The sequence below is a fragment of the Mustela erminea genome, chromosome 19, assembly GCF_009829155.1.
Source record: "Mustela erminea isolate mMusErm1 chromosome 19, mMusErm1.Pri, whole genome shotgun sequence".
Classification (NCBI taxonomy): domain Eukaryota; kingdom Metazoa; phylum Chordata; class Mammalia; order Carnivora; family Mustelidae; genus Mustela; species Mustela erminea.
The window spans coordinates 36,579,723-36,605,279 of record NC_045632.1 but is presented as its reverse complement, the minus strand read 5'-3'; the positions used below and the strand labels follow the sequence as shown (position 1 = coordinate 36,605,279).

General features: G+C 37.7%; 1 pseudogene; it reads right to left on the bottom strand.

The window, feature by feature from the left end:
* The window catches only part of LOC116580193, a 168,030-nt pseudogene that overhangs the window by 141,352 nt on the left and 1,121 nt on the right, over positions 1-25,557 (bottom strand).

Here is a 25,557-nt window from a genome sequence, read left to right as displayed (position 1 = left end):
GTGAGTCAAGAATGTTGACCCATGTTCATGTGAAGGGGTGAGTGCTGAGATCTGACCTGCCTCAGCTTCTGTAGTATTGGAGGGACTCTGGGGTACAAAGGACAAACAGAGGAAATGAACTGGCGTCAGAATCCTTAAGGGATTGGGGGATTAACATGAAGTGTAGGCAGGGTCTCTGTAAATTGGGACAGAACTCTCCAAAGCAGCAGTTACTAATTGCCAGCAATGACATTAGGAGTCACTGGACCCTGGATAATCCTAGATCAAAGACAAAAGGGAAGAAGACATCCAAATGGCCAACAGACACATGAAAAAGTGCTCCACATCCCTCGACATCATGGAAATACAAATCAAAACCACAGTGAGATACCACCTCACACCAGTCAGAATGGCTAAAATTAATTAAGCGAGGAAATGACAGATGTTGGCGAGGATGTAGAGGAAGGGGAACTCTCCTACACTGTTGGTGGGAATGCAAGCTGGTGCAGCCACTCTGGAAAACAGTATGCAGGTTCCTTAAAAAGTTGAAAACAGAGCTACCCTATGACCCACCAATTGCACTACTGGGTATTTACCCTAAAGATACAAATGTAGTGATCCAAAGGGGCACGTAGACCTGAATATTTACAGCAGCAATGTCCACAATAGCCGGACTATGGAAAGAGCCTACATGTCCATCAACAGATGAATGGATAAAGAAGATGTGATACACACACACACACACACACACATATATATATATACAAATGGAATACTATGCAGACATCAAAAAAATCTTGCCATCTGCCATGATGCAGATGGAACTAGAGGCTATTATGCTAACTAAAATAACTCATTCAGAGAAAGACAATTATCATATGACCTCACTGATATGAGGAACTTGAGAAATAACACAGAGCATCATAGGGGAAGGGAGGGGAAAATGAAACAAGACAAAACCAGAGAGGGAGACAAACCATGAAAGACTCTTAATCTCAGGAAACAAACTGAGGGTTGCTGGAGGGAAAGGGGGTGGAAGGGGTGGGGTGGTTAAGTGATGGGCACTGGGGAGGGTATTTGCTATGGTGAATGCTGTGAATTTGGTAAGACTGATAAATCACAGACCTGTACCCCTGAAACAAATAATACATTATACTTTAATTTAGGAAAAAAAGACTGAAAGGTTGGAATTTGAGGGTAGGGGGTTGGTATAGAGGATATCATATGGAAAGCATCTTGTTGAAGCAGGACCTACTCTTAGGACTGAACTGTGTCAGAGGCAAACCTCTACTACCTTGAAAAACAGAAAATTAAAAGACTGGCACCTGGTATCATAGGGCAATTCTTACTTTTTTCAGAAAGTTAGCAAATATCATCAATATTAATGGAAGAGCAATTATGTAGGTAATTATGTTAGAACAACAGCTAATATCTATGTAAGACATTACCTAAATAGGAATACATGTTGTTAGTTGTATCATTATTCTTGTATATTTACCTTTCAACATACAGAAACTTTCTAAGGCTTAAACAGTTTTGAAAGGGAGCAGATAGATTACCAAACTCAAGCCATAATTTATCTACCTTGAAAACATGTATTCACTACTATTCATTTTCACCTTTGTCCAAGACACTCAAATCTCCCCTCTTCCACTTCTCCTATCATGAGCCATCCTCCACAGAATTACCACAGCAGTATTTTGAAAATGCTGTTTATGCCACTCTTTTAAAATGTTTAATGTTTCAATTACCATTTCATTGAAATCAAACTCTGCTCATAGCTTTCAAAGCCATGCAAGATCTTGCCTCTCATGGAGAGGTCCCCAAGCTCACCAATGCCAAGCCTGCTTGCTAAGCACAGTGCAGGCACACTGGCTTCTTTTTGGATTCTTGAGCTTCAAGCCCCTCTGCAATGGTGATGCATGTGTACTTGCAACTTAGATCTTTTAGATCTTTTAGATCACTTTTATTCTGCCTGCTGAAATTACTGACTCCTCTTCACCCTTTGTACATCAGCTTAAATATCCTATCCTGAGAAGCCCACTCCCATTTTCTATATAGTCTTCACCACATTCTGCTTACAGAATGCAACATATATTTTTACATGCAAAAGAAAGACTACTGTCTTTATTTATGTGTTTACTTATTTATAAATCCTCTTCCTGATTAGAATTTAAGCCCTGTGACATAAGCAACCATGTTTAACTTGTTAACGACTCTATCTCAATGTTTACAGCAGTACCTCGTATGACGTTAGAACTCAGTATGTACTGAACGAGTGAAGAGATGCATAAATTAACCCAGAATGCATGATTATCATCAGGCATATGGCATCCCTTGGTAATACAGAACCTAAAACTTTCAAGGGTTATTAGCCAAGGGGCAATATCTGTGGGAAGGAGCAGCTTGAGCAGGTGTTCCAAATTCTATTGCTCTTAATCTCCCCTACTCTTCAAGCAGGATCTCATTGTATTTTCTACTCCTTGTGCCACGGATGTCTCCTTTTGTATTCTGTGTACTTTTTTAAAAGATTTTATTTATTTATTTATTCATTCATTTATTTACTTGAGGGAATGAGCATGAGCAGGGGGGAAATGGGGCAGAGGGAGAGGAGAAGCAGATTATGCACTGAGCAGGAAGCCCAGTGTGGGGCTTGATCCCCGGACTCTGAGACCAGGACCTGAGCCAAAGGCAGAGGCTTACCCGACTAAGCCACCCAGGTGCTCCTATTCTATGTACTTTTTAAAGATATGCATCAAAAGTAGGCAAAATCCTTCTGGATTATTTACTATTTAATGCCTTTGATAGTTCTGCTAAGATACATTGAACCTTTCAAAACCCTACAAATAAGGTTAATGAAGGAGCTACGTATATAGGAAACATGAAATAAAATCATGTCTAGCCTAGATGTGACTTGTCATGACCACTAACTTTTGTAGTTCATTGGTCATATTCTCCATGAGGTCTCCATGGAGAGAGAGAAAGAAACATCACAAGAGGAATAGTTAGGTTTATCCTCTTTAGTTGAGGTCTAAGAGATACATCTCTTAGATGAATACCCAACAAAAAGACAAATATATACTGGCTTATTCACTACATGTGAAAACAATTATAACCTATTAAAAATTTTAAAGCAGTAACTGTGCATAGTAACTGGTGTAAGCACAGAATAGTCCCAAGTAAAATATGTGTCCCAAATAAAAAACAAGAGGAGACTCAATGCAAATCAGGAAACTGCACACAGAGTATCAACTACCTGAGGGTAGGCACCTATGAGCATCAAAATCATGTAAACAGCTAAATGGTTCAAAAGATCAAAAATTCACTCAGTGAAGGTTTCAGAGAAGAGAGCCCATGAAAGAGCAGTTTTTAATACAACAGGAGTTCCCAAGAGGAGGAAGGTGGGGCAGACTGAGGGGTGTGGGTATCAAGAAGTCTGTGGATAGCCAGAAAATGTAAAATATCATTTCCATCATAATTATCATGGTACCTGCCACTAATCCAAGTCATTATAACTGATATTTCAGCTACGTCTTATCCCCTTGAAGAGTTCCTCATACTAATTTATGAAGCTTTTTGAATCTGTTTGTAAAGCAACACTGTCATAGTTTTATTTCTTAGCTTCCACTTGCTAAACTCAGTTTTCTCAGATCTTAGTACATATTTCCTTTTCCTTTATTTAATCATTATTTTTACCCTCCAGTACACCAGGGGTCTATTTGTGTAATATGCCCTATATTTGCAATAAGAGGAACAGGTCATTGAAGTCAAGGTGTGTGTCAGATATCTTTGTACCCCAATGCCTGTTATAGGTCTATCATATTTAAGCATTTGAAAAAGAAGAGCTTACCTTGGAATTGAGAGCTCTTAATAGGGCGTCTATATTAGTCAGAAGTCTTTGGTAGCAAGGGTCAGAAACCCAGCTGAGAGAGCTCAAATAAAAATGAATTTATTGACTCATGAAACTTTCAAGTCAAGAGACAAAGCTGGCTTAGGTAAGGCTGGAGCCCAAAGGCTCTGACCATTTTATTAGGGGCTCTGTATTTCTCTCTCCCAAGTGTCCTGTTTCCCTCTCTCTACTGGCTTTTCTTTGGGAAGAAACATTCACCAGGAAGAGGGAAAGGTAACTGTTGACACCAGTAAGCCAAGCATCTTAACAACTTTCAATTCAGAATAGAACATCATTTTATCAAATATCAAGTCGTTTCTCATTTGTGTTTCTTTGGTCAGATGTCCTACTGGTACCAATCACTGAGCTGGAAAGATGAATTAGTCTGTTGAACTTCACCAGGACCCCACAGTTGGGAAAGGCCAATTCCCCAAAGTCCCACTGGGAGGGAGGTCACATATTTCCGTCTCGGCTCCGCCAACTTGTTTTCTGAGAAGTGAATGCCTCGCAATTAATGCGCAGGTATCTGCTTAAAAAACTGAAGGTCCAAGAGGGTACTACATATAGAAGTTGCCTATTTCGTTTCTGTTTTGTTACTGGTGTTGTTACTCAACTAATTCTTCCCTATGGGACACCCTCCAGGGGTATTTGTTAACAGTAATAAACTGAAGGTTTTGAGACTAGTTCACTTTATCTCCTTCAGTTTTAAGATATAATGGAGCCGCGGCTTTTGTCAAACAGCAATTTTCACACCTTAAGTCCTTAACCCTACTAGCTGATAATTAATTTCACAGTTACAGCATAGCTGTATCAGCTTCCAAAGAAAGAATCTGGATATCTCTAACACGGAGTGGGCATGAGGTAAGGCAACAGCAATCATTATTTCACAGGTGTTTGTATTTTTCCTATTTTCTTGAGCCTTGTGAATGTATTTACATGACAATTTGAAAATGATGTCTGGACTATAATAGCTCCTAGACTGCTAAATACAGGAGGGGCCTGGGGACTTGCAGAGCTGATAATGGGAAACCCGACTGAGCTAACATTTCGACACTGGCTCCTTCTCAGGAAAGGCAAACAGAGAAGAGGAACTGAAAGGAAGCTGTCACTAGGAAACCAAAAAAAAAAAAAAAAAGAAGAAGAAGAAAGAAAGAAAAAGAAAAAAAAAAAGGAAGCCTGCAGAGTACACAAAAAGGAGAAAGAAAAAGGAGTTAATTAACAAAAAGATGATATCCAAACACTTGCAAACACAAGTGGGAAGAACTCTATCAAGGAGCAGGAAAGATTAAATAAGCAGGCAAACTTGGAAATCACGTTCTAATATTGCCAAAAATAAGATAATCTCATAAAAAGCGTGAGAGCTGTCAAGGAAAGGGCTGTCCGCAAACATACCTACTGCAGCTATACAAAATACACACTGGTCGTTATGAACGTTTACCTTAACCTAAATCCCTTCCAGTACGACTCACTACCCTTTCCATGTCTTGTCTCCCATATTAAAATCATATGCCTAACACAATCATCTACCTTACAGAAATAGAGACTTTGGTCTCATATACTAGCTGACTATTTTGCAGAAATGTCTCTTCAGAAAGACATCACTTACTGAGCAATATCTCAGTGCTCTGTCTACCTGTGTCTTCTCACTGAATCCGTAGGATACATTTGCAAGATCTTCTTCATAGAGATCATCAGAGGATCTTGGAGGTTAATTCACTTGTACTTTGTCCTGCAAATTGTATATGAAAGGACAGAGACTAAAGGGAATGGATGTTTCCTCCTATTCTGACAACTTAAAAGGTCCAATGAGTGACACCTTGCTTTGTGAGGTAGAGAAACTCCCCTCACTAAGGATGTGTTGGATGAAAAAGTCTGATTGGGTATACTTCTGAGGAAATTCATGTGTTTCTCAGGTTATTACAATAGCTGATCTCTAGGGCTCTCCCAAAGAGAAGACTCTCTGATTCCATCACACCCAGCACTCAGTGATTACACTTCTACTTTCCACTTCTAAGACAGAGTAATATTTATTTAATAACCAAAAAACAAAACAAAGCAAAAACCCACAGTTCTTTCTCCTTCTAACTTTCACTTGAAATGAAACAGCAGTTCTATCTGACAACTAAAAAAACAAATCATGTCTCTCATTACAGGCAGAAAGTAAACAGAGCAGAATTACAGAAAATACTAGTACTGTGAAAATCGGAACAGATTTCAGGAATACTGGCATTTCATTCACCTCCCTAACGTTTGCAATCTGTTGTCAATGCCTACTCTTGGTCTTTGCTATCATTATCATTATCAAACACTCTATTACGTGGCAGGCAATTTTTTGAGTGCATTGCCTATATTAATTATTTACATGTCACCATCCTATAACATCGACTCCATTATTAGCTGCATTTTGCATAAGAAAACAGTAGTACAGAGTTGTTCCATGTCTTTCCACAGCACATAGTTAGAAATTGTGGGGCCAGTTTATGTGAATGAAGACTCTATACTATGAACCACTACACCAGTATTTCTAAAACTTTAGCAGGCCTTAAGATCACCCATGAGCTTTTCTAAAGGACACAGTGTTAGACCAGAGTTTCTGATTCAGTGGGTCTGGGGTGGGAGTCAAAAATTTGCATTTCTAATAAGTTCCCAGATGGCTGCTACTAGTGATCCATGAACCACTCTTGGAGATCCATTATACTATAGGATACTGCCTCTTTTACTTAATTTCTCCCATATTCCCTTGAAGGGTGACAGAAAGGCATTAGTTACAGAAAAGGCTGAAACTCGAGATAAGGAGGTCTGTGATAGCAGGAAGAGAGTTAAATACTGAACTGGGCTTCCAGGGAAAGTTGTTAAATTGTTCAGGAAGGTCTTTAAAAATATAATTGATTTGCACCTACACATTGTCATGCTGGAGCACTGCACCAGAGAAACCTCATGGACTGACTGGTAATCCTTCAGAATCCCCCTGTGCTACATGGGACTAGAATGAAACCATAACCTAGCACTGGGTACTAGCCTTTTGCACAAAAGCATTCTGACTGAGAACAAGCTAAATCCAAAGAGAGGGCCAAGGGTCAAAAGGAGAAATCCAGGTTCAAGAGCAACAGTCACGGTTTAAAATGTATGATAAATACATTCGTTCATAAACACGTCCACTCACACACCTCCACAAACAGCAGAAAGTGAGGCAAAGGGGAGCAGTCATTGACCATTGACCAACTGCTTTATGGCGTATGGGTGGGGCACTGGTCAAGTGGAAGGTCCAGGAGCTGGGTTCATATGCTGTGTCATAGTATTTAAGGTAGCGTCATAATACATGGGTCAGTCCATTGGTGCTGGAGGGGAAACACCAGAACAAACCCCTCAGAAAGAAAGTTACTTTAAATCAATCTGGGAAGAATTCAAAGTAACAAATTTGAAACCTAGACACTGAAATTTATCAAGTTTAAGGCAGAGTCACATTGCTTTTTCTTATCCCTGTGTTTACAGCACAGAGCATATCCATCCTATCTCTCTTCCATCATTTCATTCTTAGACTGTAGGCCTGTCAAAGCACTACAGGATTAGAGTGATAGGTGCTATAGGCTCACACGCAGAGGCGGATGAATTAGGAACACCTATCTTTTCAAAGAACCGTAAATTTGACAAAATTTAAACAGATGCCTGCTTCACACAAAGGAGAAAAAGGTCAGTAAAATTAAAGTAAACCAAACCACTCCTCTAATTCCTGCTACTCTGGCAATTAAATATAACCTTCTTAAAATACAAACAACTGAAAATTGATTTGTTCAACTCAAATATAAAGGATTTAAAAGAGAGGCAGAAGTTTGGTTTTAAATTCTCTAGATAACAGTAACAATGAAAAAGCGACAAAACAAATATTCAATAAATGCTGATGCCCTTCCATGTACTAGGATTTTTAAGGCACTAATTTAATTTTTATGACACTCCTTTGATACTGTTATTATTATTAGTGAGAGCACTGATGTTTAAGAATATTAATGACAGAATAAAAATTCGAAGGTCAGAAATTCAAAGCAAAGATCCAAATTCAAAGAACTGTCTCTTCACTATTTGTCTGGCTAACTTTTAAGATAGTTGCAAGACTTGGGGGTAAAAAATCTGTACATGTCTGGAGACTTCTTGGTGCAAAGTAGATATTCTGTCCAAAAACCAATGATCATCGTCTTTCTTCAGAGCTCCACATAGTTATTAGTGATACACTGAACCTGACCAAATGTAATAACCTATGAATAGCACGGCCTCTTCTATCCCCATCTATTTGTGTGCTTGTGTGTGTGTGCACGGACACTCACATCTGTATATCAGCATATATATAAAAAAATGTATGTGAAAGACATCAGATAAAAATCCTGTGGTGCAATTAATTTAACATAATTTTGACAGAATAACAGAAAGGCCTAAATATAACAAGATGAAATAGTTTCTGAAAGGAAAGATTAGATTTGCAGAGAAGGCTTGGAATGTTCTTTTTAAAGATATTTGAAGAGGGGCACCTGAGTGGCTCGGTGGGTTAAGCCTCTGCCTTTGGCTCAGGTCATGATCTCAGGGTCCTGGGATCTAGCTTTGCATCAGGTTCTCTGCTTAGCAGAGAGCCTGCCTGCCCCTCCCCGCTCTCTCTCTGCCCGCCTGTCTGCTTACTTGTGATCTCCGTCAAATAAATAAAATATTTTTTTTAAAAAAAATAGATATTAGAAGAGACACTACAAAGTTTAGAGAGTGCATCCATTAAGGATCTACTTGAGTATTGACACTAATAAACTAACAGAAGCTGGAGATGAAAAACAATTCAAGGGCCACATTTCTTCAGTGGGACAGAAAACACAATTACAAATTGTAGTCTGAAATTTCTTGTAAAAGTAGAGAAAGGTCGCCTGAACCAGAGGAAGGTCAGGGAAGCTTCTCAGAGGATATGCCACAATATGAGATCTTGCAGGGAAAGTGGGGCTAGCCCATGAAGGAAAGAAGGGAAAGTCACTTCAGACAGAGGGACCAGGTGTAAAACATTAAGTATGACAGTGTTTGGCCAGTTTTCTTTCACATGAAGCTGTGGACCATGGGACATTAGCTGCTGATCAATGAACTTATAATTCCATAGTCAATTTCCTGTAGACAATGTCGAGTGTGTTTTAAGTTAAATATGCTATTGATTAAAATGAATTTAGATGTGCAATTATGAAGCAAATATACTCCTGAGCATGCAAGATTTCCAAGTCTTACTTGGTCATGGCATTTTTTTTTTCTTCTTCAGCATCATTCAGTTCCAGCGACTACAAATGCCATTCTGAGGAGAATCTCCATTAGATAATCCCTTGAAACATGGCTTCTCCTCTTAAACTGAGATATCCTGAAGTCCTGACAGTGGCGGCAGTAGGCTGAGAGTCAGAACGCCTGGATTCTAGATACAAATAAACCACTAATACCAAACTCCCTTTCTCTGAGCTCTAGTTCATCATTAAAAACTGGGCAATTTCTAAGATCTTTTCTAATGACTGTACCACAGGGAAAGCCTCTCCTTTGCCACACAATGATTTCTAGGTATTTGACAATATTCTGTCAGAAAGTCCTTCTTAAGGAATAGTCGACAAGGTTTATTATTAATAACACATTTGCTGTCGAACTTAAGGCATACTTTTATTGTGGTGGGATTTAAATAGACCTTTTTGAAAGGTGTCACTCTAATTTATGACTTTTTCACACATTAACCAATTTTAAATAAAATGCTTAACAAATGCGGTTGGTTTTTAGCTTCTGAGTCAAATTAGGAAACTAGGTACAATATTATTATCTGCGGTTCTCAAGGACAATTTTAAATGAGATGTCACAGTAAGTAATGTTATGCCTCTGAGAAGAGCAACCTATTTTAATAATGAAGTAGAATAAGAAGTCATTCACGGCGAATAGAATGCAGTCTTATTCTAATCTCTTGGACACATTTTATCTCTGATGCTTTACTTTCAGCTTGCACTGGGGAAATAACCTAGTTCCTGTACCCCCTGCACGTGGACCAGTAAATCAGCACAATATATGACCAAGAGCATACACAATTTCAAACCAAACAAGAATGTTGACTGAGTGGCTGTGTACCTTTTCATTTAAAGCAGGGTCTCTCACCCTAGTACTACCAATATTCTAGGCCAGATAATGCTTTTCTTTTCCTCTGGCGTGAGGACTAGGGAATTCTCTTGCCTCTCCCTCTCAGATGTTAGTAACACCTCTCCAGTTGTGAAAAGCAAAAATGTCTCCAGACATTAATTAATGACCCCTAGGGAATAAAAAATGTCCTCAACTGAAAACCACTGATTTAAAATACACACATTATATGTAGCTTATATTCTCTCTCCTTATCTCCTTCTCTCCCTCTCTCTCTCTCAAGTTTAGTAAACTTGCAGGGTGTTTTCTTATAGGTTTTTGTAAATATTTTTTCTGTGTTTATTCAGCTCTTCCATCTAAGGACACACTTCCAGAATACAGTCATGAAATATCTGCATGATTGCCATGAAAGATTTTCATTATCTTTCTGGTCCATCACACTGGATACAGAAATTAAGATAATACTTCTCTTTTCAGGCTTCCTTCCAGCTGAGGTTGACAACTTTCAGCGATGAAGGAGTTACTACCCAATGAGGTGTCTTTACTGCAATTTTTGCAAGCTCTCAGTAGGAGAGAGTTCTGCCTTCTATTGAGTTAAACTGTGTCTATACACGTCTTCAAATTCTGACCTCTGGAGATATACTGTGACCTGCTACTTCCACCCTTTAAATATGTTCTCCTTTGTGCTCTATTTCCCCCCCTGTGCCTGTCAGAGTTCTCTAAATATTAAAAATCAAACAAAACAAAACAAAAAATTACCCCTTGGTTACTGAAATGGTTCCTTAAATTATTTCATTGACTTCATTCTTTCCACCTACCTATTTACAATTCAAGCACATGTCCAATTCATCTTTTTTTTTTAATTATTATTATTTTTTTATTTGACAGACAGAGATCACAAGCAGACAGAGAGGCAGGCAGAGAGAGAGAGGGAAGCAGGCTCCTGGCTGAGCAGAGAGCCTGATGTGGGGCTCGATCCCAGGACCCTGGAATCATGACCTGAGCCGAAGACAGAGGCTTTAACCCACTGAGCCACCCAGATGCCCCCCAATTCATCTTTTTAATGATCTAATTTTCATCCCCTGCTAAAAATCTCCTAAAGGTCTCCCTCACTCTTCAGAGAGAAGCTCAAAGTTTAAATCAGAGAGAAATCTGTAGGCTTATAGGAGTCCAGTGAGGTCCCTGTGTACCACTGTCTAACTCTTTGGTGCATCTCCCAGAGCCAGTGTCCTTTCTTCTCCCTGTTGTCTTAATGTCTCCCTGTCTTTGTCTTTGTCATTCTGAGCATTCCACAGTGAAACCTCCATTCTGATCCTCAGTCTATTCTGATGCAATTGGGCAAACTGGAACCTAAACCCATCTACTTCATAAATATTTTCTACACTACAGTCCATAATATCTATTCGACCTCCTCATGTTTCTCCAGCATCCATATTAAATTTATGGCTGCAGTGTCCTCCCGTAGAAGTCTTCTCTCTCCCATTTCCTTCCCCCTCTAGTTTCATTCCTCTACACAGAACTTGTTACGTAACTGCAGAATCAAGGCTGCTTGATTTAAATCGCTCTTCCTTTCAAATGTCTGGACCTGATAGAAGTCACAGAGAGGAAGAACATTTGCTTTTCTTGAAGACCAGAAGTGGAAAATTACAACTTGTAGACATTTGTTATTTTTAAGGCCCCTCTGAGAAAGTGTTACAATGAATTCTAACTGTTCATTCATGTGTACAAACTTATATAGCTGTTGCTTTATCAACATAAACATATGTCGAAAATGGGTTGCTTTGTTTATTTATATGCACATTTGTTTGTCTGGAGGCTTTTGGAAGAACGGCATTATACAGTTCAAACATTAGTTTCCCATATGACCTTGCATAAGTCCTTTAAACTATCCAGACTTTTTATCTGTTTGGTTTGGGGGGTGAAGGTGATTATAGGATTCCTGGAATCACTTAAGCTGGAAAGCTGTACTTTTCACTGGTCTCACAACAGAGTTGTTCCGTAAGTAATGGTTACCTTCTGTCCACCCTCCTTCCTCTTCCTTGACATTAGAACTCCAGGTTTTTTCACACTTCTGCCTCTTACCTCTGTGGCTTAAGGGTCATAACCTCCTACTCCAATCTCAGCACTTATTTCTGACTGTTTTAAATAATAATAGTGCTCTGGGTCTTTTTGTGGATCCATCAATGGGCATTTGACCTTGTGAGTCTGAAGGATTTCTGGGGAAGGTTAAATCATACCAGATATAAAATCCTAGTAAAAGAATAGCCCTTTTTTGCCCCTGAGTATCTGGGAAATTGGATCTTCTCTGGCTTTCTTGGAACAGTGAGAGGAACTGGCATAAGGGAAAACTGACACATCGCTGATGGTAGAAAAGTTCAAAAGGACAAAGTTGACACAACTGAGCTACTGAATCTATACCACGAAACCTGCCTGTGGCTCGTGCCACCAATTCTTCCCCACCCCTACCCCCTGCAATACCCACGTTCCCCTTCTTCCTTTTAGTAATAAAATTCACTTCAATTTTAACAGACCAAACATTTTCACAGCTAGGTATGACCTTGAGAATGAGTCCTTGGAAACAGAATGGAGACACAACTGACCAGTTTTCAACTTCCATGTTACTCCTTTAAAAGGAAATGGCTTCTTTTCCTTCTTTTTCCCCTCTCTTATGGGATAGAACATATACAGAGTCAAACAAGCCAGAAATGAACAGAAGAATGATGATGATAACAACATGCAGGATGCTGGAGAAACAACAAACAGAATTTTTGGGGGGAATGACTTCATAGAGAGGAGCCACATACTGTGCTGCATACCTCTCCACATAGGGTCCACCTGCATCCTAATGTTGTTTAACCATGTATTTTGGAGTCTCGTTTTTACTGTAGCTTAACCTATATCCACCTGGTATGTCATGCTTCAACAAGACTCACTGCTTTGTGAGGTAATATATTCCATTTTCATTTAAGTCCATTTGAATAGTGAACTTCTGTTTCTAGTTGCCAAAACTCTTTCTAATTGTTCCAGCCAAATTTCACATCTGTACCCTGTTTGCAGAACAAAAGCAAAATAAAGCCTTTATAAGACAACTACTGAAAATTAATGTCTAGAGTGCATTTCAAGGTGGATTTAATCCAAATATGTTCAGGAATTAAAAATAAAGAAATCACTGGGCTCACATTTTGAGATTTTCCAACTGTTTGCATGCCTTCATGAATAATGGAAATAAGAGTAAATGTCTGTAAATGTAGCAGAAAATCTAAGAAGAATTTAGAAAAACTTGAACAGCTCTTCAAAGGGGTAAGTACTGTGGGAAAGTCATTATGATTCAGAATTCGAGATCTAGGGAGATTATAGGAGTCCTGTGAATCACTGATGAGACAGCCCAATGAGACACATGAAATAACCAAACTAAAATTGTCAAGACGGGGGCTGACTCTTCCAAGCAATGGAGGTGACTAGGTATGTGCTGTCACCTGCTGTGAGGGGAGAACAATCTCCGGGGCTCCATTTCATCACCTGAAAGACAAAGTGGCTTCTAAGATGCTTTCCAGGTGTGACTGTCTATGCTCTAAAAACGTGGGAGAGGCTCCCTTTGTGCCACCATGTGCCGCTTCTTCTTCAAACTGAAAAAATTCTCTAAGCATCACAGAGCAGATACTCTTTGTGAGAAAAGAGGCGTTAGAAGTGATCAATCTGTCCACATAGCATGTACAGAGACAACTACAGATGTACCACAACCACATATGAAAAAAAAGGAATCAATTTAACTTAGAGTAGAAATATGAATGTGTGATGATGCAGTTAATTATCACCATAGATTTTATGTACAACATTTTTTAGAAAGGAAAGGAAGTTCCTGATTATCAGCTGAACCAGTGTTGAGAAACTATGAAAACCAGATAAAATCATGCTGCAGTAAGAAAATACTTCCCATACACACAAAATATAATTCTGCTCTAAATGCCCAAAGTCTAACTTTCTTAATTTGATGAGTCTTAAAATTCCAGAAAAGGGAGAACTTCAACTGGTTTATGTTGTTAGTTTTCTACATTGCTTACCTAAAATACTGCATATACCATTCCAACTATGTATTATTATATCCCAGCTTGTTTGAAATTTTGAGTATGAGAGATGGCAAACATCAGCATGCTGGCTATGTTCCAGAAACATGTCTAAGTGTTTTACATGTATTATGTAATGTAATAAGCCTTACTGTTATTATCCTTATTGAATTCATGACTTCTGAACACTTTGAGAAAACTGCTCTGGTAGAACAGTGATCTAGAAGTCAAATACAGATGATCTATCCTAAAAGTATTAGCTCATAACTTGAGCCTACCAGTTAATGCAAAATTACACACTCATTAATAAATGTCAGCAATAAAGCAGCTGAGATAACATTACTAAATGAGCCCACGTTAACTAGAGAGATGTATCACTTTATTATGCTGAACAGCTTTGTAATAAAAACTCTACTAAGCTAAAGTGAAAATAAATACTCCTACATGATAGTAAGAATTGTGTCAAAATATCCTAGGTTATTTTCTACCTATTGCTCTGATTTTGTACTATAGCATGTAATAATGTTAACGCTCTAAAACACACACACACACACACACACACACACACACACATATATATGAAAATTTTAAGTCACTGGCCAGTGAAAAATTATGAGCCACACAAATAGGCCCTAACTCATGGAAGGAAAGATAATATATTGGAAAGAAATGCTTATTAAACTATAAGAACTAGTATCACTTTACTGATAAAAGAGGAAAGGAAATTATGACAAAATTAATATAAAATGATAAGAAAATTAAAAATATAGCTATTCAACAGAACACATTATTTTGTTTTGTTTTCAAAGAATCTATGAGCCTCAAGTAAAAGGACACATCACAGAATTTGAGAACACACAGAAATAATTACAAAAATGGTGGTCAGACATGGAAGAGCAAGAAGTCAGAAAAAATGACAGTGCGGTAGGTAAGACTGTCCTCATCATCTTCTTATGAAAGTAACACAAATGTCACAATAAAAAATATAATTGTCTCCCAAAAGATTTATAGATCTGAAAAGACAGTGAGTAAGCTAAAGCATTAAAACACAAAGCCACATCTGCCAGCATCCCACGCTGGACTTGGAGGTGCTTAGCCACAAGTACTGAACAACACTAAGCTAAGGACCAGCCTCATCAAAAGGAGGAGAGCCCTACGGAATACCTTCCCTTGCATTAACTTGAACTTTCAGCATGTGCGGGCATAATAAACATGCCTCTCCTTCCCTCCTTAAAAAAAACAAGTAACCAAGAAAAAAATACTTGGGTGTTGAGCCCAGCTTGAATAAAAAGAAAACAAAATGATTCTGAGACATGTCACCCATAGTGTGGCTTTCGTTAGGTTTACACCTTAACCTAGATGGAGCAGAGGAACCTCAAGCCAGAAACCTGATTTTAGAGACCCCAAAATGGCAGCCTTCCAGGCACCAAGCTGAATCAAACACTTCATCTCTCTGTAAAAAAGGGTATTTATTCTGGACCTCAGGAAATCGGCACACTTTTCTGAAGGCAAGGACCAGCACACAAGGCTTAACCAGCCACAGAGGAAATAAGACCATATGAGCAAAACCAGAAGAAAAATAATGCAGAGCAAAGACAGATTCACACTGCAGTTTAAATACTGAAAACATCAAACCAACATTAAAAAAAAAAGATAATTATATTTAAACAAAAAAAGCAACAAAGCTGAAAATATATGCAAGGAGCAGAAAAATATAAGAGGTGAAATAGCAAATAGAAATTTGAGGAATCAAAAAATAATTAAATTTAATAATTCACTGGACATGTCTGATGATGGGTTAGGCAGAGCAGAAAACATAATTAGTGAAACAGAATGTATGTAAGTCAAAAGTATCTGGATTTCAGGATGGAAAGACAAGACACAGTAAACTCAGACACGGAAAACAATGAAAAAAGTTGGACAATACTAGAAGGAAAAGAGGGGGAAAAAAATTAAAACAGAAGTAATACTGAAAAGTTTACAGCTGATCACTTTCCGGAGCAAAAAAAAAAATAAAAATTAATTCTCAGTTTCAAAGATCTCAAAATTTTCCAAACTGAGTAAGTCAAAATAAATCCATAACCTGACACATCAGAGTAAACCAGTATATGAAACAGACAAAGTATAAATTTTTTTAAAAGAACAGGAGAAAAATAAAACACTACTTTCAAAGGAGCAGAAGTTTGACACCTAACCTCTCCACAGGAACAAGGCAAGCCTGAAAAAGTGGAATGGTATCTTCAATGTGAAAAAACACAGGTAGCAAAAAAAAACAAGAGACCACTTATGATTCAATTTCCAGTGACACTATTCTTGAGAAGTAAAGGCATTTAAGTCATACACACAGAAAAAGAGAAGACTCCATCCCCAGGCCTACAATAAAGGTAAACCCCTAAAGGGTATGTGTTAGTCAGATGGGAAATGATCTCAGATAGAGTTCCATAATGGAATAAAGATCAGATAATCAATGTGTATATAAACATTGACAATATATGGCAAAAATAATATTTTGTGGGGTTTAAGTTCATTGATATACACAAAAGCAATACCATATAATTTAGGAGGAGTAAAATATGTCAATTATACAGAATTTTTCTGTTATTCAAAAGAGAAAATATTGGCCTTGACTGACATTACAATTTGGTGAGTTAAGGACACATACGTAACTTCTAGGTCAGTCACTCAGTGGGCATTAACACCACACTCGTAAGGGGGAAATCGGATGGAAGCCATTCTCAATCACTCAAAATCAGATGAGAGATCTCGAGAGGGTGAGAAGACAAAAAGACTAAAAAGCTGCAATAGGTGGAATAAATAGAAAGCACAAAAGATCCACAAAGATTAATAATTCCATGAATTACAAATACACAAACTCCTATTAAGGAGTAAAGAATAATAATAGGAAAAAAGGGCATAACAGACAAAAACAGATGATGCGTCACATCAGAATTTCACTAACAGAAATTGTAAAGCAAGTTCTCTAAGCAGAAGGAAAGAGACTCTAGATAAGTCTGAGAGATAAGAAGAAAGTAACTTACAAATATGTGTTAGGAAATTGAAGCAAACATTAAATCATAAAACAGTAATGACACTCATAGTTGTCAAAGCAAAGAACAAGAACAAATTAAAATAACAGACTGTAGAAATGGTGTTAAAATGTGCCAACTTTATGATATTAGCTGGGAAAAATTGCTTCTTCGTTTCCCACTTCTGACATTTCAAGGGAGGGCTAGTTTCATACCCTGTGCCTTTGTCAGTATCATTCCCTCAGCCTGGTTATCTTTCCATCCTTCTTATTTCCAGTTATTGAAGTACTATCAATACTATCAATGCTTTACACAGATGGCAAACCCTTCCAAATTGACCAAAATGTCCCTCTTCCCCTCTCCTATAATCCTATGTATTAAACTCCATTTTAACAGAGGTTGTTCCTTATTTGCAGGGAATATGCTGGATTCATGTTATCTGCTCACAAAACACTTGGTATTTCTCCTACCAGTGAATACATTCACATACAAACGGTCTGGTATACATTTACAAAATGGTCCAAATGTATTTCAAGCATAAATATATATCACCAATGCCTGACAGAGACCTTATTTTTATTGCATCAGGTAAATTCACATATGTAAAGAATCCATAATTAAATACATGTGCCCAAATCTTTTATGAACTTATTTACTGCAAAATAAATAAATAAATAAATAAATAAAAGTAGCAGGCATATAGCATTGACACTGTTTTATATGAGGGTTCCAAGAACAAAGAGATGTTAAGGCTTCAAGAAATGCATATCAGGAAGTACAGAAAAGCTCAAACTTATCATCCTCCAACTAAAGTTTTGCAATCCAAAACAATGGGTTTTACCTTGGATTTGATTTCTAATGACTGCTTAGGTTACGTTTTATGTAATTTAATGTCCTTGTTTATTTCTAATGGAAATTTAGAAAATGTCCATTTTGTCTCTGTAATGTCTTAGTCTTTTCAACTTTTGAATAGGGGCTAAAGAAAATAAAATAAATTAAAAAAAAAAAACTCTAAGTCTCAAGACCATAAACAAAAGTTCTATCTATAAGTCAAATGTAATTATGCAAATACAGAATCCCAACAAATGAGGTCATATGAAATAATACACCTGGTTCTTTCACTCTAATCCTTCAAGGAAGACTGCTAATGAGAAAAACACAATAAAAATCAGCCCAAGTGAAAGAGTGACTTAAGGTTCTCCTACAGGCTTTATTCAAGGATGATTTTCTGAAAAGATCTGAAATCTCTGGAATGGAGAAGCTGACAAAAGAAGGAGGCTTATGAAAGGAAAAAAATAATTACTGAGGTAATTGGCAAAAGAGAAAATGAATGATTAACTACCAAATCAGTAGAATATAAAGCACTTAAAGTTTAGAAAAAAACACGTCACAAAGGAATGTCTTTCTCTGACTTCACTCGAATTACTTCCTGCATGGGCCACATTTTGAGTGCAGTCACCAGAACGGTTTTCAAGAATTTCAAATATTAATTGGGTTATTACTTAGCTTGAAAATATATATAGCACAGTACACTTAGCACTACAAGATAATGATTCAAGATGATTCTCTTAAGAATAGTTTCCTTTCAAATTAAACCTCCTAATACTTATAATAAGTATTTCATTTGTAAATTGCTACTTCTCAGACATGCCCTATTAAAATACATCTTGAACCTTTTCCAATTGCTCAGCCTATACTGAGTCATCAGGAAAACCTAACCTGTTAAAGACAAAGAGGGGTTTTGAATAAAGCAATGTTGAAATGAAGTATTTATTTTTTTCTTGATTTTTAATGCTATTTTTTGCCTGTCATGAATGCCTGTAACATGGAGAATTACATAAGAAGCAGGAACATTCTTGCTGTCAAACTTCTCCCTGATCAATAGTTTCAATTTTTCAAAACAACATGAATAATAATAACTGTAATGGTAATTATTATTTTTAATGATTATTATCATTGTTATTACATTAAAACTAGACCCTTATTTTTGGTTTTTCTTCTATTATTTTGTCATCCTTCTACAAATTACTTTCTTTTTTTTTTAAGGTTTTATTTACTTATTTGTAAGCAAGAGAGAAAGAGAGAGTACACAAGCAGGGGGAGCAGCAGAGGGAGAAGCAGACTCCCCGCTTAGCGAGGAGTGAGATGTGGGACTGAATCCCAGGACCCTGGGATCATGACCTAAGCTGAAGGCAGACACTTAACCAACTAAGCCACCCAGGTGTCCCTACAAATTAATTTTAAAATTGTTTTGCCATAAATCTTACGATGCGTTATTCATGGGTAAATGATATAGAATTTATGTCTAGTAAAATAATTTTTAAAACTTCTCCTTTCAACACACATGTTGACAGCTAGAGGATTACTGGTCAATCTCACTGATAACTGAATATTAATGGGAAATACTAATAGATCTTTCTCTAAACCAAAATGCCTCAATACTCTCAACACATATTTGGAATTTATAAGCCATGAAATGCTTAACAGAATTTTGAAATTTTCAAAGTCAAAGTGTTATACCTTGACTTAACGGTTCAGAAAACCTAGGTTTTAGAAATTAATTTTCTTCTTCAAATTTCAGGTTATTAATTTGATAATGTTTCCCATGACACTGCTGATGATTCCACTGGTAAATGAGCAACAGCTAAGGGCCAAATATGGCAATAACTCTTCCCAGTGAATTTTCTACGAACAATGATGCCCTTGTTAATTTTTATTTTTTAAAGATTTTATTTATTTATTTGACAGACACAGATCACAAGTAGGTAGAGAGGCAGGCAGAGAGAGAGGAGGAAGCAGGCTCCCCTGCTGAGCACAGAGCCCGATGCGGGACTCGATCCCAGGACCCTGGGATCATGACCTGAGCCGAAGGCAGAGGCTTTAACCCACTGAGCCACCTAGGCACCCCTGCCCTTGCTAAATCTTAAGATTCATTTCCTAGCTATCCAAAATATATTTATAAATATATATAATTATACACATATATACACCTATATGTGTGTGTGTGTGTGTGTGTGTGTGTGTGTGTACACACTGTTGCGACTCACCGTCGCCTCCCTCCTCTCCACCTCCTTCCCCAATTTAATTCTCCCCCTTGGCCTTCGGGAAACTGAGAGTTCTGGCTGGCTGTCACTCAGAGTCCCGGTTCTGAGCTCCTCACAACCTTGGGGGAAATTTTATTCCTAACAGACCTGAACCATTTCACGGATGAACCTGATCACCCTGCAAAAAGCTTAGGTTCCCGTTTGTTTGTTTGTTTATTTATTTATTTATTTATTTATTTATTTAGTGGCAGCATAGGGCAAGAAGGCAGTGCCTTTTTTTTTTTAATTTAAAAAGCCAGAAATTTTAAATAATTGCAGGATGCCCCCTCTGCACAGAATGTGTGCAGGTGAGCTAGTAGAGACCTAATTCCTAACTGTCTACTTAAAAAGGGGGAGCAGAAAAAAAAACCAAAAAGCTTGTGTTTGGTGTGTGTGTGTGTGTGTGTGTGTGTGTGTGTATTTATTTCTTATCCCCTGAGGACTGAATGTATGCAATGCTAACCACAGTGGCAAAAACAGCCATAACCATTACAACTATCACTTAGGGATTCACGATATGCCAAGTAAAGTCATAAACTCTTCCCAGAGATTTTCCAATTTAAAGTTGTTTTTTTCTCTCATTCTTCCCATCATTCCTTCCTTCTCTCTTTCCTTCTTTTCTTCCTTCCTTCTACAACCATGGACCTAATTCAACCATGGATCTAAGACTAATGAACAACAGTTCCCACTCTCATGAAACATATTTCTTTGTAAAAAGGGAGTAAGGCATGGCACAATGAGGAAATCAATAAATACATAAATAAAGTAATACTAAATTCAGTTAGTGTATAACACTCTTAAGTCAACACAGCTTGGAAAATTGCTAGAAAGTACCTGTTTGTGAAGGTACATGTAAAAAGAAGGTGGTTCTTTACATGCAGTGGTCAAGTAAGATCTTTCTGGGGACATATCATTTGAAATGTATCCTATATGTGGCAAAGGACCAAGCCATCTGAAGGAAGAAACTTCCAGGAAAAAGAGACAACAATTAAAAATCTTCAAGGTGGATATGTCTGGTATGTCAGAAGGAAAGCAAGACCAATGAAACAAGTTCAATGTGTTGTAATAGTCAGGAGCTCTGATGTGTAGGATGTTGAAGACTATAGAATGAAGTTTACATCTTACTGCCAAACTGGCATATAAATAAAAAATCTATTAAATGAAAGTTATTAAGATTACTTCTGCATTAACTTTAATATTTGTTGTTGCCATATCCCAATGATATTTTTAAATTCATAAAATTCAGGTATAAATATTGTATCACTTGATCTTCAGAACAGACCTGGGAATAATCTATGAATTGTATATGGGGAAATTGAGCTTGAAGAACTAGCCTATGGTCAAGGAGTTACTGAAGTTTAAACCTAGGACAAAATCCCAGGGTTTTGGACTGCTTACATTCTTTCCACTATACGAAGCTGATCTTTTGAGTTCCAAAGCAAAATAAAAAGTATATGAAAACTTGGGTGTTTGGAACAGATTTAAACTCAGGGGACTAGACTGTAACATCTATGAGTTTTACAAATATTTACATGCTTATAATATTGATTCAAAATCAGATGATCAATATCTAGAAAATTCTCATCTCCACAGATTGCACACCCAATACAAATTATAGATAAAAACTATTATTGAGATAAAATATTGTAGGAGTCTTTCTTTTGCACATATTGTAATTCAAAAAAGATGCCAGATTGCTTGGAACTTCAAGTATTGATGTTTTAATGAGTAGACTATTTTCTCTAGTGGAGCACATCCAATTAAATTTAGCATTCAGTCATTTGCTAAAGGAACAGTCTGCAGCTTCTAAATGATTCCACTTCTCCTTTGCTTCCCCCCCCCACTCCATTCCCAGATGCCAGTTTGATGACTTGTTTGTTTTTCTAAGAAGCACTGAATTTCTCACTGGAATACATATTCATGGAAGAGAAGTCAAGGGTCTACCATATTTAGTAGCTCTCCACGTTTTTTCTCAGATCTTCCCAGCCCTTCTTCTTTATTTACCTTTCCTCAAATTCCTCAGGACTCCATCTTAACCTCTCTTTGTTTCATTCATTCGTTTGGTCATAAAGGCATCAAACGCTTACTGAGTGCCTATCATGTGTCAGACACTATGCTACAAACCAGTAAACACCAATGAATAAGGCAAAAACCCCCATCTTCCTGGAATTTTACAATTTATTATGAGAACTAGGAATAAAAAGGACATGACTAAATGTGAAATGAAATATATAATTGGGTCATTGTTGTGAAGTAAAAAAATAGGGAATAAGATACAAGGAAGAGGAAAGCAGTCATTTTGGATGGGGGATTATAAAAGATATTTGTGAGCAGAAGATACTTGCAGAGCGACATGAATGGGAAGCAAGACACAGAAAGATGAGGAGAAATAACATTCCAGGTAGAGAGAAAAGACCATGTAAACTCCTATGACACAGATGAGTTGAGCATCCGATGTTTCTGAGGAAAAATAAGCAAAGGAGAGAAGGGCTGAGGATGTGGTCAGGAAGGTAGGCAGGGCAAGAAAATAATGGAGGTGAAGAGGCTCCAGGGCAAGATTTGGAACAAATTTTGACTAATGTGGCATATCACTAGACAGCTTCGAATGGCAGACTGATGTGTTCTGATTTTCAGTTTTAAAAGATCATTCTGGGGCGCCTGGGTGGCTCAGTGGGTTAAGCCGCTGCCTTCGGCTCGGGTCATGATCTCAGGGTCCTGGGATAGAGTCCCACATTGGGCTCTCTGCTCAGCAGAGAGCCTGCTTTCTCCTCTCTCTCTCTCTCTGCCTGTGTCTCTGCCTACTTGTGATCTCTCTCTGTCAAATAAATAAAAATAAAAATCTTTAAAAAAAAAAAAAAATAAAATAAAAGATCATTCTGGCTTCCAGGTGGAGAATGGACCTGGGGGTACCAAGACATACTAGGAAGGATGTGATTTCGGTAACCCGGGAGGAAAATCATTGTTGCTGAGTAGGGTGTTTATTCTGAAGCTGGGGAATTTGCTCAATTTGAGAACAATTTTTAAATTAGAGCAAATGGAGAGGATCTGATTTTGGACTGCATAAAATGAGAGAGTGATAAAAGATGACACGTGTGGTTTTGGTATAGATATGGTAATCCCCTTAAGATGGGACAAAGCTGACAAGAAAATGTATCCAGGGGTTATAAAGGTAGAGCATGTCTTTGTGCAGAAACCAAGATACTTTCATTCTTTTTGAAGTGGTTAGATGCTTATGTGGTACCTACATGGAAATATGGGATAGGCAATGGACCTATTCCATTCAGTGGTCAGAGAGGGCTCTTTGCTATTGAATTCAACTTTGTCTCACTAGTAAGACTCTAGCCTCAATTCCTTTTGAATAAAACACTGGCCAGAGACTTAGGCTCTTATGCCCAGATATCCTAAGAGTCTGGTCCTAGTCTTTGTTGTTGTTATTGTTGTTTTGGCTTTTTTTTTGTTTTTTAAGATTTTATTTATTTATTTGACAGACAGAGATCACAAGTAGGCAGAGAGGCAGGCAGAGAGAGAGGGGTAAGCAGGCTCCTTGCTGAGCAGGGAGCCCAATGCGGGGCTCCATCCCAGAACCCTGAGATCATGACTTGAGCCGAAGGCAGAGGCTTAACCCACTGAGCGACCCAGATGCCCCAGTCCTAGTTTTAAAAACTTATGGACTGATAAAAATTTATGCCCTAGTCTTTTAAACTAAGGAAGGTCAGGGAAAAAACCCTACGTTTGAAGGCACAAAGTTATAACCTGATAGTACACAGGGATGACCCCTAGAGTCCAGTTAAGTAACTCCTTGGTAAAAAAAAATTTGTTCAAATTGTCCTCAATCATTTCTCCCTTAGAAAAAAATTAAGCAGAATTTTCACCCTTCTGTGATTCACACATTCATGAAAGCGCTTCTACATCCTAGAAAATTTTATATTCAAAATGTCACAGGTAAGTACAAAAAAATACAGTAAAACTCACTAAACTTATTACTCGTTCTTTTTCTCCTTCTTATTCAATTTTGCTTGTTTTTTAAGAACATTTATACCCTTGGGATTGGAGGGTCTTTCAAGTGTATTTACCACAGCTAAGTTAGCACCCTTTAAACCTAAAAATGAAGAGAAAAATGATATAAGTTGGAAGATGTGGGCAAGCTAAGTAGGGGCAGACTCTCTCAGTACCTCCAGGTGGGACAAAAAAAAGCATATTTTGTAGATCAAAAACACTTCCAGAGAAAGCTTCCCACAAAGCGGTTTAACATAATCCATCAATGGTATAATTACAGCAGAATCTACAGCACAATAAAATAAACCTATAAACCTTAATCCATTTCCATACAAATACCTTTACTAATGAAATCAGGAAAATGAATAAAAACTATGTACAATGGCAGGCTGTGCTCAAAAAGGCTCAAAAAAGGCTTCCTTTCCACACAAGTTCTCCATAGGTCTCTAAAATATTATGCCATTTATGCAATTACAATCAGCTACTATTCTTAGGGGTCAAAGGCCCCAGCAAAATAAATGGAGATACCGCTTCAGTAAAGATGGCTCAATCAATCTGGAAATGTTTCTGCTTGGAGGATGACATACTCTAATCTGTATAGCAGACAATGGAGTTTCATTAAAAATCCTGATTTCACAACTCATTATGTGATTGTCACATGCATGCATCGTGTCCTAATCTTGGTGGTCTAGGCTTTGTATTTCTCCCAAGTACCAGCCGCTGTGTTCCACTAGGAAAAGGAGCGTAACACCAGCCTTTCGTGCTTGTTCTGAGAGCAGTGATTAGGAATATCGTAAGGAATTCAAATATTCTGATCTTCCAGGAAATAATAGCATCTAAAATCAGGACCAATAGGGGCAGATGAATGCACAGAAAAATAAAAAGAAAAACTAACACAAATAATAGGGACCGGATCTTGATGACAAATACCCCTTAAAAATCATCACATCCCCCCTTGCAGGTGTGAGAGTTTGCACGTCCAGCTCCAACCAGGGCCTAAACCCACTTTCGTTAGCTTGGTCAAGGCAAAAATACTTCCTTTCAAATAGAGATCAATAGTCAATAAAAATATCCGTCTTCATTCACTAACATTAATGGCTCCACATGGAAGGCATTTTGATCCCTGGGTAGTTATATCTTTGGCAGCAGCCCAATTTCTGCTTATAAGCTTCAATTAAATGGTGGCAGGAAATACACGGTAGACCTGCTAGAAGAAAACTCACATTCAGAGGGCAGCCGGGGTTGGATATAGCTGGGAAAATAATGTCAAGTAACAGTCTGAATATTGAGGCAGGAGTTAAAAAGGGAGCGCAAACAATGTTTTGTAAGTAGGAATGAACAAAGACAATAAGGAGTGCCAGACAAAAATGGATTCAAGCAAGGCATTCAGACGAATGCTATAC